Source organism: Schistocerca americana, chromosome 2, assembly GCF_021461395.2.
Source record: "Schistocerca americana isolate TAMUIC-IGC-003095 chromosome 2, iqSchAmer2.1, whole genome shotgun sequence".
NCBI classification, from domain to species: Eukaryota; Metazoa; Arthropoda; class Insecta; order Orthoptera; family Acrididae; genus Schistocerca; species Schistocerca americana.
Genome location: NC_060120.1, coordinates 667,234,305 through 667,248,478, shown reverse-complemented (window position 1 = coordinate 667,248,478; position 14,174 = coordinate 667,234,305). Strand labels below are relative to the sequence as shown.

The 14,174-nt window shown below is 40.3% G+C and overlaps 1 protein-coding gene across 1 annotated transcript in view; it reads left to right on the top strand.

Moving 5' to 3' along the window:
- The window catches only part of LOC124595932, a 721,865-nt gene that overhangs the window by 689,096 nt on the left and 18,595 nt on the right, over positions 1-14,174 (top strand). The window lies entirely within an intron of this gene.

The window sequence follows — 14,174 nt, the reverse complement described above, 5'->3', positions numbered from 1 at the left end:
ACAAAAGAAGAATACAGAACTCCGTTCCCGGGATGTAAATATGACCATTTTAAAGATATGTTACAAAACGTGATCCTGAAAGAAATCACATAGATGCAAGCCTATAAGATCGTAGTCTACTCACTGCAGGTGATATATATAAAGGAAATGCATACACGCAACTCTTCACAAGACTCCTGCGAATGACAGGAAACACTACGAAACTCAGAAACCAACATACCTGCAAAACCCTGAGTGCAGAACACAATGTTGTTTCTTGCGCATTCCCAAAAGAAGACAGTGTTTATAATATATTATTTAAAACATGATTGTACTGAAGAGGGAAGGTGGAAAGTTGGATGGGGTGGGGGATAAAAGGGAAGTGGATTATGATGGGGGTGGAGGTGGAGGGGAGAGGGTGGAATGGGGAAGGCTAGGAACGAACGAAAATGGTACACTGGCATGTTACACTACATACATCATCATATACTGCAGTAATAAAAGAAATAATTAATTTTATATTAATGTTGCCATACTAATTACATTGTGAAGATTAGAAGTACACATAGTAGATTCTACACACATCAACAGAAATGAGAACAGTGAGGAAGTAAACATTGGGACTGGTGCATACACATTAGATGAAGCTAGGGTATTCTGCAACCTAGGCTGTAAAATAACCCACGATAGATGTAGGAAGGAGGACGTCAAAAGCAGACTAGCACTTGAGAAAAGGCACTACTGGCCAAGATAAGTCTACTAGTATCAAACATAGGTCTTAATTTGGGGAAGAAATTTCTGAATATGTACATATGGAACACAGTTTTGTATGGTAGTGTCATGGACTGTGGGAAAACTAGACATAAGAGACTCAAAGCATTTGAAATGTGGTACTATAGAATAAAATGTTGAAAATTATGGGGACTGGAAGGTAAGGAAGGAGGAGGTTCACCACAGAATCGGCGAGGAAAAGAATACATGGAAAATACCGACAAGAAGGAATGACAGGGTGGTAGGACATCAGTTAAGACATCAGGGAATAACTACTATAGTACTAGAGGGAGCTGTAGAGGGTAAGAACTGAAGAGGTGGACAGAGACAGGAATACACCTAGCAAATAACTGAGGAGGAAGGCTAAGAGTGCTACTTAGAATTGATTATGTTGGCACAACAGAGGAATTCGTGGTGAGTTGCATCATACCAATCAGACGACTGATAACTCAAAAAAATGCGTTCCTAAAATAATATATATTGTACAAACAATAATCATTTCACTATAATATAACATGTTTCTTAAATGAAGTACAAAGTATAATGTAAACTAATTTCTCCCAGCCCCATATAGGTTCCTAATAGCATACACATAGCTCTGAAAATTAATGTTTGCAGATTTGTAATAGCTACGAATATACTTGTACCACTTATAATGGAAAACATGGCATGTATGTGATAGGTATTACACTCCTGGAAATGGAAAAAAGAACACATTGACACCGGTGTGTCAGACCCACCATACTTGCTCCGGACACTGCGAGAGGGCTGTACAAGCAATGTACACGCACGGCACAGCGGACACACCAGGAACCGCGGTGTTGGCCGTCGAATGGCGCTAGCTGCGCAGCATTTGTGCACCGCCGCCGTCAGTGTCAGCCAGTTTGCCGTGGCATACGGAGCTCCATCGCAGTCTTTAACACTGGTAGCATCCCGCGACAGCGTGGACGTGAACCGTATGTGCAGTTGACGGACTTTGAGCGAGGGCGTATAGTGGGCATGCGGGAGGCAGGGTGGACGTACCGCCGAATTGCTCAACACGTGGGGCGTGAGGTCTCCACAGTACATCGATGTTGTCGCCAGTGGTCGGCGGAAGGTGCATGTGCCCGTCGACCTGGGACCGGACCGCAGCGACGCACGGATGCACGCCAAGACCGTAGGATCCTACGCAGTGCCGTAGGGGACCGCACCGCCACTTCCCACCAAATTAGGGACACTGTTGCTCCTGGGGTATCGGCGAGGACCATTCGCAACCGTCTCCATGAAGCTGGGCTACGGTCCCGCACACCGTTAGGCCGTCTTCCGCTCACGCCCCAACATCGTGCAGCCCGCCTCCAGTGGTGTCGCGATAGGCGTGAATGGAGGGACGAATGGAGACGTGTCGTCTTCAGCGATGAGAGTCGCTTCTGCCTTGGTGCCAATGATGGTCGTATGCGTGTTTGGCGCCGTGCAGGTGAGCGCCACACTCAGGACTGCATACGACCGAGGCACACAGGGCCAACACCCGGCATCATGGTGTGGGGAGCGATCTCCTACACTGGCCGTACACCACTGGCGATCGTCGATGGGACACTGAATAGTGCACGGTACATCCAAACCGTCATCGAACCCATCGTTCTGCCATTCCTAGACCGGCAAGGGAACTTGCTGTTCCAACAGGACAATGCACGTCCGCATGTATCCCGTGCCACCCAACGTGCTCTAGAAGGTGTACGTCAACTACCCTGGCCAGCAAGATCTCTGGATCGGTCCCCCATTGAGCATGTTTGGGACTGGATGAAGCGTCATCTCACGCGGTCTGCACGTCCAGCACGAACGCTGGTCCAACTGAGGCGCCAGGTGGAAATGGCATGGCAAGCCGTTCCACAGGACTACATCCAGCATCTCTACGATCGTCTCCATGGGAGAATAGCAGCCTGCATTGCTGCGAAAGGTGGATATACACTGTACTAGTGCCGACATTGTGCATGGTCTGTTGCCTGTGTCTATGTGTCTGTGGTTCTGTCAGTGTGATCATGTGATGTATCTGACCCCAGGAATGTGTCCCTTCCTGGGACAATGAATTCACGGTGTTCTTATTTCAATTTCCAGGAGTGTAGTTATAAGGCAAAATATTTATACTTCAGTTATGTATTCTAAGCATTTCCTAAAAAAAAGCAAGAAAGACAAACGAAATATCCTCTGGGAAACAGCAGAGAATAAAACGAATCAATCATGCATAGTTATCAAATTTTGAACTATGCAGGTAGTTCCAAGTCTCCAGCTCATTAGTTTCAAATCAGTTGCGAAATTTCTGTCAAACATAAAAAAAGACAGAAGAACAAATTAACCCCTGCCACACATCAGACGTAAAGCAAATTACTATTACATTGTCATCCTGTTCTGAACTACTATTGACAGTCTGAAGACTCTAGCTTATAGAGAAGTTAATTTGAAGTCAGTTGCAAAATTTGATGAGTGTAGTCTGACGGATATAAAAGTGAAGTACCCTTGGCCAGTTAATATTGCACTGTCTTGCAGTTCTAAGATATTTTGAATTGTTCAAGTCTCTAGGTCTTAAGGAAGTTAGTTCAAAATAATTTCAGAATTTGTATCAAACAGACAATAAATTGTCATAACAGAAAGCTGTTAATAAAAGAAGAATATTTAGCAAAACCTGTTGAGAAGTTATTAAAGATTAAAAATTAGGTTAGTTATTGGATTAAGACCGCCTACCAAATAGCTGGTATGTCCACTTTGGCAAGAATAACAGCGGCAACGTGTCGTGACATAGAAGCAATGAGGCTTTAGTAGATTAGTGAAGAGAGGGGGTACTGTAGCTGCACATGCAAATCACCTACTTCGCATAAATTCCAGAGAGGGTGGGGATGAGCTCTGATGCCACATTGAATCATGTCACAAATTTGTTCAATCAGGTTCAGACCCTCGAATTAGCAGACCATCACATCGCCACTGCATTCTTCAGACCACTCAGCTACACTCCTGGCCTTATGACACCGCGGATTATCTTGTTGAAAATGCTACTGCAATCAGGAAACATGATCGTTATGAAGAGGTGTATGTGTCTGCAACCAGTGCACAATAATCCTTGGCCTTCATGGTGCCATCCAGTGGACCCACGGGTGCCCAATATGAATGTTCCCCAGAGCATAATCGGACCGCCACCATCTTATCTGTGTCCTGCAGTACAGGTGTCAAGGAGCTATTCCCCTAGTAGATGGTGGATTTGTGCCCTGCCATCTTCATAATGGAAAAGGGATTCATCAGACCATGCAACGCTCTGCTATCATCCAGTGCCGATGGTTACATATCCATTTAATTCATAGATGTCGATGTTGCAGTGTTAACATTGGTACATATTTGTGTCGTCGGCTGTGGAGGCTCATTGTTATGTGTGTTCAGTGCACTTGTACTCTTCGCAGCATTAAAGTCTGATGTTAATTCTGTCACAATTCCCAGCCTGTCCTGTTTTACCAGTCTGACCAGACTACGACGTACGATCCTTTTAATGAAGATGGCCGCCCAACCCTACTCTGTCCAGATGTGATTCCACATTGGGTTCACCAAGTGTTGAAGACACTCGCTACAATATTCCTCTAACACCTCACAGGCCGTGGACTTTCCGAAATCTTCATGTCCAGCGTGTGGACCATCACAATCTACCCTCAGTCAAACTCAGTTGGATTGTGTGCCTGCACCATTCTACACACGGAAAGCATGCTCAATGATACTACATGCAGTGTGTGTGTGTGTGTGTGTGTGTGTGACTAGCAGTCATTCGTCAACATGTGACGCTGCTATCGCCTGGGCAGTTTTACATTGGTTGTAGGTTGGTGGTCATAACGTTTTGGCTGATCAGTGTACACCTATAGTATGGAGACACTACTTTAGTACTGACTTAGTCCGTATGGCTCATCTAAATTCACGAATGCATTCACAGTTTCAGTGGCGTCAATACTTAGACAGTATAATGTGTTAGTGTTTGTAGCTCTGAAGTTGAAGTAGAAGAACTTTGGCGGTGTTATAGGGTCGGAGTTGGTGAAGGAGGAAGGGAGAATGGAAGGGGAACAAGTGAAGTGTGAAGGATGGAACACTGATATTTCACGTTATAAGGAGGTACACCATCCAAAAAAGAGGAACACTGCTGTGGGCAGAGCTTGTGTACTACGCATTTCTGCCACTAGGTGTAGCATAGTGCAACTCATTGCCAATTCAGTGCCTCCTGTGTTGCCGACCTCACCTGTTGTGTTCATGTGTAGTGACTGTTTTTGCTAGCGCTGTTTCGGTCTTGTTTCGTTTTACATGATGGCAAGTTTAAGTGAACAATGTGCAGCTGTGAAATTTTGTTTTCTGCTAAGTAAAAATGCTGCTGAAACTATTTTAGTGTTGAAAACAGCGTACCAGAATGACACTATGGCAAAAACTCAAGTGTACAGCTGGTTCACTCGATTAAAAAATGGCGGTTTGTCGGTTGATGACATACCTCGTTCTTAACGACTATCCAAATCATGGAAACATAGAAAAAATTTGAGAGCTTGTCAATCAAATCTTTTATTTGGAAGTTTTATGAAGATTGCACAACAGTGTTTGTCAAAAAAGGCCCGATTTGTGGCAGGCAGGAGACTGATTCTTCCACCATGACAATGCACCTGCACACACAGCCATCTCTGTTAGATAATTTTTGGCTAAAAATGGCGTGGTTTCGCTGCCCCACACATTACTCCCCTGACTCTGTGCGACTTTTCTTATTTCCACTCATGAAAAGGGGGCATGAAAGGACACTGATTTGACAACATTGAAGATGTCAAGGAAAAACGAGGGAGAAGCTACCAGCCATTTCTAAAGATGACTACAGAAAATGTTTCAATTAGGGGAAGCACTGGTAAGACAAATGTATTAGCTTTAATGGAGAGTCATCCGAAAGAGATTTGTTTTGTAAACAGAAAATACATAAAAAAATAAATCCGGTTTATTTTGGTACCCCCTCCCATTTACATAAGCATATACTGTAGTAATACCATTCAGCTTCACATTATTGTGGTCTCAATAACACCGTCATATGGAGATCTGAAGCATATATGAGCGTTATATACATTTTTAAGCTAAAAGACCGAAACACTCATTTTGGAGGCAATAATATAAAAAAATCTCAAAACTTAGTGGAAAAAGTTTTATAAAGGAGATGGAGGGTGATGAAAGTGGAGTGAAGGAGGGAAGGGGAAAGAGGGAAAGGGAGGAACGTTCTGAAGATGGTACATTAACAGTCTACATTATCTACATAACTATATACAGAAGTATTACATAAACAGTCTCTAATTTTACATTAATGTTGTTGTACTAATCTTACCATGCATCCATCTGAAGCACATATAATAGGTTCTGTATACTGTCTTGAGATATCATTTACAAATAATAACTAAGAAAATGTACTAAAATTATTTGTCAGTTTCTAAATATCAAAAGTTAGTAGAAATAGAAAAGTCCCCTGAGACATGTGATTGCATTATTGGGATAGTATACTAGTATTGAATTAACCTTTATTGTTTTTCATAATTCAGGCATACAGTCAGGGTTCGATGGTATCGTTACACAGATAATATGAACCTGGCATTACAACACAGTTAATGTTTGTAGCCCAGTAGCTAAAATAAAGGAAAATTGGCTGTCACCATACATTGTCAACATATATTGTGTGCATCTATAAAATTCAAATTACGATGGTCCTAATATAGCGACATAGTATAGAAAACTGCAGCATAAAAATATTTATATACACATGACCAACCTAAATCTTTTGGTTGGTGAAAAATCTTTAAAGTGTCCAAAAAGATATATGATTGTATTAAAGACAATGATAAATTAACACTTCTCTAATGATGTCTAAGGATGCTGTAATAGTTGATTATTTAGTAGATCATGCAGAGAGTTAATCACAGAGTCTTGTATTTCCATTTCCTATACCATATTCATTTTCTTGTTTTCATGTAGTGTATGCACAAGCAAGAGGCCACTTCACTCTATTTCACTTGGTGGTTATTCTTCTGTAATAACTTTGTGAATGCTGAAATACATCTCTCCGTATCAAAACATGTTCTTTAAACCTATTGTCAGAAGAGCACCCAATCTTTTCAATGTACTATATGTCACATGTGTGATATATAATCTTGTAGAGACTGGATCTTCTCATCGGGATGGTTTTATTTACACAGTGTCTAAGGATGTTGCCTAAGTTTTTATTGGTGTGGAAACCTACTGAGACATTTTTTCTATCAAATGTTTTAGAAGTTTTGTTTGATGCAGTGCCTAAGTATGGAAGTCTAACAAATGCGTACTTTTTCACTTGTTTGTCGCCTCTAATTGGGTAATTTTCACAATATCAAGGCCTTATTATCACTAATTTTCTTTTCTTATAATATTGTGACTACATCTGGCATATACCCATTGTTGACTGCAAAAATTTTGTTCTGTCTCAGTCTCATCACTATTCAGTGGAAGACTGGTATACCAGTGTACCGCATAGTTGACGAAAGCATTTTAATGTTTACTTTCATGACTAGATCAGTTATTAATTAAACAATCAGTAGTTGATAGTTTCTGGAAAATTCCTATCTAGCGTCTGTTGCTGGTATTAACAATTTTTAAGTCAAGGAAATTAGTGGTTTTGGTAAATTGAATTTTTTGATTCATGCTATTCAGATCATAATACGTTGATTGTATTTCAGTCAGAGAGCCTTCAACAAGGCTACTCAGCCATCACTGTATCTTTTATAGTAACAATTTACAGCCTGAACGTTCAAAATAAAAAAAATTACTCACAGATTATTTAGAAATATGTGAACCAATGATCATGCTGTTGTGTATGTTTTTCTCCTTGGAAAGTTGGGTTGCTGTAAGTAGAAGAACAAAATGTAATTACAAGTAAAGTTACTAGAATAGCGTGTAGGTAGATGCAAAAGAAATTACCAAAAAGTAATGAGGATTACAGAATCATTGAAAGCATCAAGGAGACACTGAGAACAAGTTAGACAATCAGTTCACAGTCAGATGACGAAACAAGATTTTTTAATTATGAAGAAATTGTTTAAAAAGCTGAAATAGTACAGTTTTATTGGTAAAGCAAAATTAACAAACTAAGTAAAGTCCTCACTGTTAATTTCATTGATATTTTAAGAAAAAGCTCAAGTACTGTAATTTCATTCTCTTGATAAGGAGCCTAAAGATGGTATTAGTATGAATCCGAGCACTCCAAAAATATGTAGAGTGTGTTCCGAATTAGACCACTGTTAATTCCTAAACAGCCCTGCATATAATTTAGGTAAAAACCTAGATGGACTGTTTAAAGAGTACTACAAGTATACAAAACGATGTAAGGTTCGTAACTGACAAGCTGTAGCACAAGAAATTAAAGCTCTGTGTATACTGGACAGTTGCATACTAATCTTATATCGTTTGATACAGATAATGTGCATACAAATACACAAAAAAACTGAGATCTTAGAGTTAATATGGGGAGCCCTAATGAAATACAGGAAACTGTTATAGTTGACTGTGGCCAATAAATGTTTTATTTTCTAAGGAGAAATTTGTGCACGAGAGCGTCGTCTGGCTATGGGTAGCTGTCTGTTGCGGACATTGGCTGACATTTATATAAATAACACAGAACTACGATTTTTCTAAAGAATTTGAATATTCATACTGCAAGTGTTTGTTACTATAAAACATGTGCCGATGACTCAGTAGTCATCAACTTGTAACACGTAATTTTTTAAAATTATTCTAGTCCATATTGAGTGAAGCTATGACTGTATGATTATAATGCAAACAATGCGCCAGTCGCCATTTCTGTTAGCTGATCACAATGCCCTTGTCTGTTATAAAGTAAGCAGATGGGAATCAAGTTTGATGGTGTACATATGATCACTCCATGAAACTGAACTGGTTTTTGTGGTTATGACTGTACGCTTAAAATGCAAGCAATGCGCCAGTTATTATTCCTATTGGTTAATCACGACACTCTTGTCTATTGTAAAGCAAGCGGACGGGAATTCAATTTGGTGCTGCACGTATGATCACTCCACGAAAAAGACAAACCCGTTTTATTGGCACAATACAAATGATTTTCGCATATTGTTCCTTTAGTCAAGCTATCTGCCAACATATTACGCGAGATAGTAGCGCCCTCATCCCCCCCCCCCCACCCCCCTGCTTCTCCGTCATCGAGTGGTCGAGACAAGAAGTTAGAAATGTTTAAAAAACTGATTTTTTAAAAAATGTTCATTTTGTAGTACACATCTTTCTGAGAGAACTTTGGTATATAAAACATACATGTTAGAGGAGCTGGAAGACATTTTATTTGGTCTTAAGTGTGCCACAGTTCAGTGCCACGCCTCTTCACACAGCGTTGTTCTATCGCACGCCACTTTATTTCGCTGTGTGGAACACAAAGATGTATATTTTGCAATGGAAGCCATCAAACCTATATTCAGGCAGAGGAAATTAAAATGTCCTGTAGCGCCTCTCCTGCTTCGAGTCGGCTGGTTTGACAGCCCACTCCCATAGAAAAACTCACAGCTAATACTGGCTGGGACTATTTGCAACCGGGAGAATAAGAACTCTTCAGAAAATTATCACTCTTTATTACCTATTAGCTAACAACTTTCTAATTTGCGTGACATAAAATTAAATATAAGAAACATAAAACCAGTAAAGACAAGAGACAAGCTAGATAGTACACGATTCTTCAATCCTTCGGTCCCAACATTTTTTTTCATATAATTTTGCTACAGCTTTACAAGGCGTGCTTTCCTTTCTGCGAAAGAATCTATTACCTCATTAAAGTTCGTCAAACGTTTTGCCACATGGTAAACCAAACGGCCGTTGTCTAATACTGAAAAAACTGTTATGCAAATAATACCAAAGACTTGTGTGGTTTCTCGATTTGATTACGCCTATTTTCTCTGCTAGATAAAACGTAATATTGCAGCAATTGTACGACACGCGAAATAAGCGAGACTGCTTTGATCATTTTTATGTATCTCGTTTGCATAAATATCACAACAGACTATAATTCACGAAGTACCAATATCAAATGTCTATTAGACCTACTGCAAATAAAAAGTTCGATGTTAGGAAATAGTTTCACATCTCATTCAAACGCTCCAGTTTCTCAGGCATGAGATCGAGAAGTAGCAATACGAAATTTTATATAAATTTGAAATCGGCATATTCTTCGTTATAATTTGTATGATGTCCCCATTTCTTCTCCTTCCTTCTACTTACGAACAACCTTGTCATCACTAACTCTGTAGCTGTTTCTGACATTGTCAAAACTTTTTCTCCAGTTAACTTGGCCATCCCTCCCATAACACCAATTTAGCTAAACCCGCGTTTATTCTCCGTTTCGGCGTTAATACGTGTTCGTACAACGCGTTTTCCGCAATATTTCAAGAATATGAGTAGAACGTAAGTGGCTGCTAACCGGGGACTGTACAACTGTCCCTTAGTAATGTAGCGATCTGGAAAATTTTTTCCGTCAAATTTCAATTTCTTGAATACGCCGTAAGATTAATACGTAATCTTTCTTACCTGTTACTCCAGTTAGCCGTTTATTTCCACTGTGGTAGTCTGATTCTATGCATTTTGCTAATAATTGTAACAACTCTGATCATTCGCGCTCCCAATCACCCTCATAAACCACGAGAGACTGGCATTTACCTGTTCGGAATTATTCGACTCACTAGTACAGCTCCGTCCTTTTTTGCCTGCGGCAAAGTTTTTTATCTCTAGATGCGACAGGATTCCCCTAGCAGAGACTTCACGTACACTAAGGAAGCATCAAAAATCAACTTAAGATTCGTTCAGAAATAAAGTTAGAATGTGTTCAAAAACCAACAGTGATGCGTTTCAAAAACATATGAATAATCAATAGACCAATGTGTGCTGGATGCTAGGCGCTTTGTGAAACCAGGTTTTTTTTTCTTCAAGAATACGAATTTGGGGCACCCTGAAATTGCTACCCGGTTTCCGTCCATTCCCTCCCCGTAGATCCGGGCTTGCTGTCGAGTCCTCTGGAGTGAAACGTAGTTGTAGATAGTTGGCTCCCTGAAGATACCTGGACATTCGTTTCACGGCGAGCCATTGTTGGTTCTGTGTATCATTGCAGCATTGACTTAAATTGTTTACAGTGCATGAAATATCTAATCTCTTGTTTTTAGTGCATGTTGTCTCTTGTTTCAGTATAATTTTTTATCAGATTTTGCTCTCACTTCAGAGGAAGTTCGAACAGGTGTGCAGTTTGAAATTCCAAAAAGATACTTCACTTATGTATCTCTTTTGGTCTACTTAATCACGCATGTTTAACGATTTCTAGTCATTTTATAGTTTGTGCCAATTCCTTGGTTTAATTCACCAATATCGTTCACGAAAATTTTTTCTTTCGATTTTTCTTTGATTTCCAGTTTGTTTCAGTGATAACCAGCAAAAATTAATTTATCACGTACACACACTGTAAGGAATGATATTATCAATTTGTCAACAAAGTAGTACTCACAGACTTCCATTCTTGACCTTTTGAGTCCTATTTCAAGCAGCATATTGCTCAGCTTTATATTCCACTGTCCTGCTTCAAACCAGACAGACACTTACGTAGCAAACGCTTCTGTGTGCTTTGTGAGTACATCGCTGGATATGACACATAAATTTCGATGTCAGTGTCCTCTAGAAATGCACTTACTGCATTCATCTGCTCCATGTCTAGGCTGTATTCTTCGGGTGAAGCAGACTGGTACTGAGCTGAAGTGTACCTTGTAACTGGTGAGTAGACTTAATCAAAATTAGCATCTTTCGTCTGAACGCTTCCCTTAACCACTAATGTTGGGTTATACCAAATTGTTTCTCTCTTCTCATTTGTATTCTTAAATTTCTACTTACAAGGTAATAATCTGTTCCCTTGTGGAAGATCTGTTAAAGGCCAACTTCTGTTCTTCATTAAGGTGTCATATTCTTCACCAATTGCTTTTTTTTTCCACGGACCACCACGAGAAGATGATAAATCTTCTTCAACAGTCTCAGGACCATTCAAATATGGAATTGGGCGAAATAAACTGAGTCCTTCCTCTTCTTTCTCTCTTTACTGGTGTAAGTTGTAATCTTTTATCAGAGTACCCGTAGATATTCTCCCATCAGAAATGTAGCCGTCGACCATTATTACTTGTTTGTCATTTAAGAACATCACTAATACTAGTCATAGAAGTATCATCTGTAGAAAGGGAGGGCCGCAGGAAATAAACTTTAACCTTGTAGCGGTCCTCCCTGAATTTTTCGAACCCACTTGCGACCTTACGGACATTGGTGGGGGATATACGGTTGGCGTAAAGACATGTGGCGCCAGATCGCAGCGCTGAAGTGAATGCTTTTTGGTACCAGAGGAGAGCTTTGTGTTTGTTGTCAGTGGAGGCTGGAAAAAACCCACAATTCTGGCAGAATTCTCTGTTGAAGGGAACCCTCGTTATTGGACTGCAGTGATTCGTATTTTGACTGGCCACTGGCGCCTTTTGGCGCCAAAGAATACGTGGGGCATAAGTCAGAACTGCAAGGTAAGCAGATCCGGGTATGAAATTAAAAGTGTCGGCATCGAATTTGGGTTAGGATGCAATGGTGTTCTGATCTATTTCGCGTAGCAGTGCGGTAGAGATTACTACCTCTTGGAGACCCGAAAGGTTGCTAACGACTCTGTCTTTGTGAAGAGCCAGCTCATAAGCAACACACAGATCGGTGCACAAGGTCCGATGAGCATAAATCGCACCTGCTGAGTAGTTCAAGTTGATTTCACACTTGTGGAATCCAGGACGATCACCTGTGTCATCTCCTTTTGCAGTGGTTCAAATGGTTCAAATGGCTCTGAGCACTATGGGACTTAACATCTATGGTCATCAGTCCCCTAGAACTTAGAACTACTTAAACCTAACTAACCTAAGGACATCACACAACACCCAGTCATCATGAGGCGGAGAAATTTTGCAGTGGTAATGAATGTGTGGACTTCTGGGTATTAGTCACCAACTTCCGGACATTGTTCTGATCGAGAATTACAGGATTAAATAGTTGACAGTTATCGTTGGACTTTCTGGGACAGTAAATTCTTAAGAGGGGAAGAAATAATTTAACCAACAGAGGAGTGACACTTTCTATTTAATCTTTATGCAAGTTTCGACAGATATAGTTACCACTGGTTTTTGATTGTTCATTTTATTTGTTGTTCCCGTAAATGTGATTATGAATAAATGAAAACATTTAATTTAATCATTGTCTCTGTTCGGTCCCATCACTTACATTAAATTGTGTCTAGGAAGGTACTAGTCATCGGCTAAAATTAATATCCAACAATCTACTCCTGTCACATAACGTTAGTCAGTGGGAAATACAGTGCAAGTTTTCCTCCTTAGGATGTATCCCTAAGGCCATAATTTTCGCGTTATCCATTTAAGTTCGTGCACAAAAATCTAGTAGTTACTTCTTAAAGAGCTTTGGAGGCTCAAGAGAAATTATACGCCGCGGAGTTTTGCAATTTACTCTTAAAATTTCCATTCACTTTGTGTTTATTTAGCAAAATACAAATTATCTGTCAGTGCCGCTGAACACAGACAGGCGTTCCCTGCCCTTTTTGTATGCCGCACCCATCATACTTAAAATTTACTTGGCATCTCTTTCTTCCACAATCCTCTTCCATGTGCCCATAAGTCTTCCTCTCTTCCTTGTTCCCTCGGGATTTCAAGCCAATGTTTTTCCCTCAATGGCTCCATTTGGTTTTGTCAATGTGTGGTCCAATCACCCCCACTTTCTCTCTCGTGTCTGGTCTTCTATAGGTATCTGGTTTGTTATTTGCCAGAGCTCCTCATTACATACTTTTTCTGGCCACCAGATATTCATGATGCGTTGGAGACATCTATTTATAAAGTTTTATTAACTGAGATGTTATTTTTTTATCCATTTTACAGCTTCCACTGGCGTACAGAAGGACAGCTTTTACATTTGTATCAAAAATATGGATTTTTGTTTTGTACCTGATATTTATATCTTTCCATGCTGGATACAATTGTATGAGAGCGGCATTTGCCTTTTTAATGCGGTTTTTCACAACATCTCCAGATCCACCATCTTCCGTCACTATACTACCCAGATACAGGAAAGAGTTGACAGTCTCCACCCGCTGCCGTGGCACCTCCATGTTGCCTGAATTTACTCTGATTTCCTGTGTTTTGCTTATATTTATCTTGAGGCCAGCAGTCTCTGCTTCTTCTTTCAGCAAGTTTCATTCAGCTTGCATATCAGTCAGCCTTCGAGCTAGTAAAACTATATCATCCGCAAAATCCAAATCCTCCAGACGTTCACTGATCCTCCACTGGATTCCTCGTCTCCTGCCTGCT